The sequence below is a fragment of the Tachypleus tridentatus genome, unplaced genomic scaffold (assembly GCF_004210375.1).
Source record: "Tachypleus tridentatus isolate NWPU-2018 unplaced genomic scaffold, ASM421037v1 Hic_cluster_1, whole genome shotgun sequence".
NCBI classification, from domain to species: Eukaryota; Metazoa; Arthropoda; class Merostomata; order Xiphosura; family Limulidae; genus Tachypleus; species Tachypleus tridentatus.
The window spans coordinates 9,685,600-9,691,075 of record NW_027467777.1 but is presented as its reverse complement, the minus strand read 5'-3'; positions in this window follow the sequence as shown (position 1 = coordinate 9,691,075).

Sequence of the window (5,476 nt, the reverse complement as noted above, 5' to 3'; positions counted from 1 at the left end):
GTATTTAAAATTCCAGTTCTAGACTGATGACATTCATATTATGAAAAACTAACTTTCGTTACGCTTGCCATGTTTTAAGTTCACCAACCTTAAGGAGGCTCATTATGCAAGCATTTCAGAAATTCCTTGTGAATAAGCAGCATTATTGCAACGCTTTAGAAATTGTTACTATTTGAAGTAGTTTAGAGACCAGTTTATTAACACATATGAGTCATGTTCCAATCCTATTTGTGATATATTCAGCTTCATTTTGTATAGTTGCGCATTTTAATCAAATAAATCTTTCTGTTTATTTAAAACCAGTAGCGTAGAAATTTAAAAATGAAGGGTGTGATTACTCAGTAAGTAGTGAGAAACTAAACATTATATACTATACATGTTTTAAAGAGCAAAACTTCGTTGTGTTTGGTTCACACAATAATTCATCTACCTCAAGGTAGGCCCAGCATGGCTAGGTGTTTAGGGTGCTCGACTCGTAATCTCACGATCGCGGGTTCGAATCCCTGTCACACCAAACATGCTCACATCTTTCAGCAATGTGGGCATTGTAATGTTACTGTCAATCCCACCGTCAGTAAAAGAGTAGGCTAAGAGCTGGCGGTGGGTGATGGTCATTAGTTGCCTTCCCTCTAGACTTACACTGTTAAAGCGTCAACTAACATCTCCCTGCTGATAATGCGCGAGTTTGTTGGTTCTGGGGTTCTCAGCCATCTATCTGTCTAGATCAACAACACAGGAGCCAAAATCAACTTCCTTCACAGAGTAAAAGAAGGTAGAAGCAGTACTGACACTGTTGCCCAATCAAAGGGTGTAAATCTATCAATTGATGTCAGGAGCCTGTATATCGTCATCTCAAAGACATATATAAAATCCCATTCTGGGTGTTAAGTTTCCAAAAGCTACAACTGTCTGAAAAGAACTCATAAAAGAAATCCCAGTCTTTCAGAGAAACAACTCAGGTATATTAAGATGGCATCACCACTCAAGACCTCACAAGTAGGCTACTAAATACAACTCAAAGCAGTTCTGAAGTTTGTGTGTTTTCTTATTGCAAAGCCACATCGAGCTATCTGCTGAACCCACCGTGAGAAATCAAACCCCTGATTTTAGCGTTGTAAATCTGTAGACATACCGCTGTGCTAGCGATGGGCAGCAGTTCTGGAGAAAATCACCCTGTTCATCATTAGTGTACCAATATTGTTAGGTCCAGGCATCAGGAAGGACAGAAGCACGGGTTCTGATGTAGCGACAGAAAGATTGGAAAATCAACTAAATAAGCACAAAAGAATTTGTAAGGTGAGGAAAGAACCAGCAACTTGGGGAAAAGATAACTCACCTTGAGAATGATGTCCAACAAGAGAGAGAATCATTCCATGAGATCAACACATAACAAATATCAATCTATGAAGATTCTTGATGGACGTATTTCACCTCTCTGTAGATGTACCTTTTAAATACTGTTTATGCATCCCTTTGCTTTAGTTTCTTCAATTAGTTTATTTACTTTGAACTTGATTTTGTTAATCACGTGCAAGCTACGTTTTCTAATTGTTTTCATTTGTGTTAACTTTCTTAACTCAGACTGTGTTATTGTTCGAATCATTATTGTGATAATTGAGATCGTGTTCCTCTGATATTATTTTGGTCTTCGAGTTTCAATTTGTAGTTTATTTAAAATGGTGTTTTTATATATTCTACTATTTCTAGTTTCTCAGATTTATTTTTTAGATCTTATCTAAGTCGTTTTTTTATCATATTTTACTTCTATTATTTATGTCTTATTTTATTTAATACTATATTTACTCCCTTGGCCAGGTGAGTTAAGGCGTTCGACTTGTAATCTGAGGGTCGCGGGTTCGAATCCTCGTCGCACCAAACATGCTCAGCCGTGAGGGCGTTATAATTTTACAGTTAATCTCACCATTCGTTGGTATAATAGTAGCCCAAGAGTTGGCAGTGGGTGGTGATGTCTTACTAGCTGCCTTCGTCTAGTCTTACACTGCACAATTAGGGATGGCTGCGCTAGCCATCCCTAATTGTGCAGATAGTCATCGTGTAGCTTTGCGCGATTTTCAAAATACAAACAATTTACTTCATCTTGTACATGTATTTAGTTTCCATTTACTTTATGATTTTGTTTATTGTGATATATCTACAGGTATTCCTCTGTTGTTTATTTATTTATTTTTAATTTCAACTAAATCTCAATTTTATGCATAGTTGTAATTGTACGTTTATTGTTAATATTTATTTAGTGCTGTAATTCTCAGTTTATTTCAATTTCATTTTGTCTTGTTTAAATAAGTGCTCCTTTTCAGTGCACGTGTAAGTATCATGGCACCGTGTGCGTATTTTAAAGGCGGTGACTAATGGAATTAATAAACTTATTTGGCTTATGATTTAGCTTTAATGAAGACCCTACACAAGGAAGCGAGAATGTGGAGATTGGAAATAGTATTTTACCTTCCCATATCTAGTGAAGAATATATACTCGGATCGTATTTCTAAATATTTGTGATTTTTTGTTTTAATTTCGTGCAAAGCTACTTCAGAGCTATCAGCAGCGTAAGATTAGAGGGAAGACAACTAATCTTCACCTACCACCTCCAACTATTGGGATACTCTTTTACCAACGAATAGTGGGATTGACTGTAACATTATAACGTCCCAGAATGTTTGGTGCAACGGGGATTCGAACCCACGACCATCAGGTTACGAGTCAAGTGGCTTAACCACCTGGCCATGCCGGGCCTTGTGGGATTTTACTGACGGTTAAGTCATTCTTGAAAACAGATGTTGGAGGGCTGTACACATTTGCTAAACCACTACCTTAAACAAATAACAAAGATTGATTAGTTGGACTTGTATCTGTTAGCTCTTTCACTATATAACGGTCTCTTGAGGTTAGTTTACAATCACTTCAAGGTATGATACTTGTACAAGTCAGTATGAGTTAAGGTTTACTTCCCTTAACACGTTTAGTAGAAATTATTATTGATATGTGTAATATAACTGTTGTGTACACCACACGAGAGTCTTGACCTGACTTGAAAGTGTGATATCTATATTAATAATTTCTCTATGTTATAGAGACGTCTGGCTTCCTACTCGCTCTCATGTCCTATAGTAGCCATAGCCTGTATTACTATTCAATATTGCACATAGCAAAGCTACCATATTCATGTGTATTTCAATTTTCTTTGTTGTCCGTGTCATAAGTTATTCTTTGCATTATATTTTCAGAACCTGAGTTTTGTTTTGAAAGGACTTGTAATATATAAGTGTACCCGTGTTTCACACCAATAATAGTGAATTACCTTAACATAGATGCGTACATTAATACCATATTCCAAACTTACAGTGCTCATACAATCATGCACAACAACTAGTATTCGTCCACAAAACATGAAAAAAAACAAAAAAAACATTATCTACAAATTAACGCGACTTCGTCTGGGTATTATGTGTTTGTACTTAATTACTGTATGCAGGCGTGATTGGTCTAATACAGTGGTTCCCAACCTTTTTTATGCCCCGCATTCCTAAAAAAAATTAATATGTTCTCGCACCCCTTAAGAATAAAGGTGAAGGTGGCCAAAACAAATGTTATCTCGCACCCCCTGGAACGCTATCTCGCACTCCTGGTTGGGAACCACTGGTCTAATACAACATGAAGCAATGATATGGTGCTGCCATCTTTCGCTAAATGATAAAACTAACCATGGTTTATCTTGATTTATGGTAACGAAAATAAACGATTTTATTTTATAATAATATTTAAGATTAAAAAATGTCAAAGAACAACCTGCTGTTAGTTTTATTAATTTATGTCCAAATATCATTGTCATAATCAAACAAACAAAGTGCACAAGACTTAATAAACATTGATAAATATGAATACGTGTAATTAAATTTTACCCCAATAAACATAAACAATCTCGAGAAATAACAACAAAAACATAAAAGTTCCCCTTGTGTAGATAGATAACAGCTGAGCTCGTAGTTCATCTGTGTGTAATATTTATGTAGTGTTCACAAAATTTATACATTAACCTGAAACCTAAAATTTAAAAACTGTACTATACTGAGCTTAGTTAATAGCTTTTGGGTTACAATATGTCACTAAAATAACTCTCTGTAGTGTACACTTAAAACTGTAAATATAACCTACATTAATAAAAGACAATGCAATGTTAATAAAGCAGGCCCAGTGACATGAATTAGGCTTAGCATATTATTGTGAAACTATAATGCTAGTCATCACCACCTACCGCCAACTCTTGGGCTACACTTTTATCAACGAATAGTGGGATTGACCGTCACATTATAACACCCCCACGGCTGAAAGAGCGAGCATGTTTGGCACGAGGGGGGTGCGAAACTGCGACCCTCAGATTACGAGTCGCACGCCTTAATACGCTTGGCCATGCCGGGCCGTACAGATAAAGATAACTAATACTAAAATTTTGGTGTTAGAATTTAATAAAAAATGCCATACTGGTACCATACTAAATATACATATAGTTCAAATAACAAGTCACAATTGTCATAATAAAATATTAAGACTGGAAAATCTACATATAACGAAAATTGTAGATTCAAGAACATCTAATGTTAACAACAGTTTTGTACGGTAAATGTGCGTTGTTGGAATTTAATAAAAATAACCACATTGAAAGAATCTCTAGGTAATTAAAATTAATTTATTTCTGTGATTCGATAAAAAAAAAGATTAAAACAAAAAATAAGTAAATTGTTAAATTTGAAATTTATCTATTTACCTATTTTTATTTTTATTTTCTTTTAAGGTTGGGAATTAATTACGACAAAATTTTGGTATAATGTAATTAAAGTTCGATAACCTTGTTAAGGAACGTAATAATAAAACAATTTTTTTTAATCTAAACGTCTGCAGTCCGGTGTTATTTCAATCACTGATATTAATACTAATGGTAATATTAATACTATTTGTTAATTCAAACCTGATACTACTCAGTCAAAAAATTACACCAAAACACCAAAATAATACGAGGGCTGTTTGAATTGGGCGGCTCCAGTTGGTTCCAGGGGAATCCGCTTGGTGTCGCTAGGTTCGCACAGATCAGCTGATTACGACGCCATTTCCCGATTGCAGATATCTTCATTTGTGTATTAGCTACGCGGTTTTAAGTGAAGTGTGATTTTTTCGTTTGGCGGATTTCACAATGAATGACCTGAAGGAGCAACGACTCACTGTGAAATTTAGTGTTAAACTTGGAAACTCTGCGACTGAAACTTTTGCTATGCTTAACACGGCTTACGGTGATGTTGCTATGAAGCGTATGGCATGTTTCAAGTGGCATGAACGTTTTAAGGATGGTCGACAGTCCATTGAAGATGATGAGCGTCCTGGACGTCCTTCCACGTCAACTGACGACCCAACTGACGATCAACACCCTGGTGCGGGCAAATCGACGTCTGACTGTCAGGGAGCTTG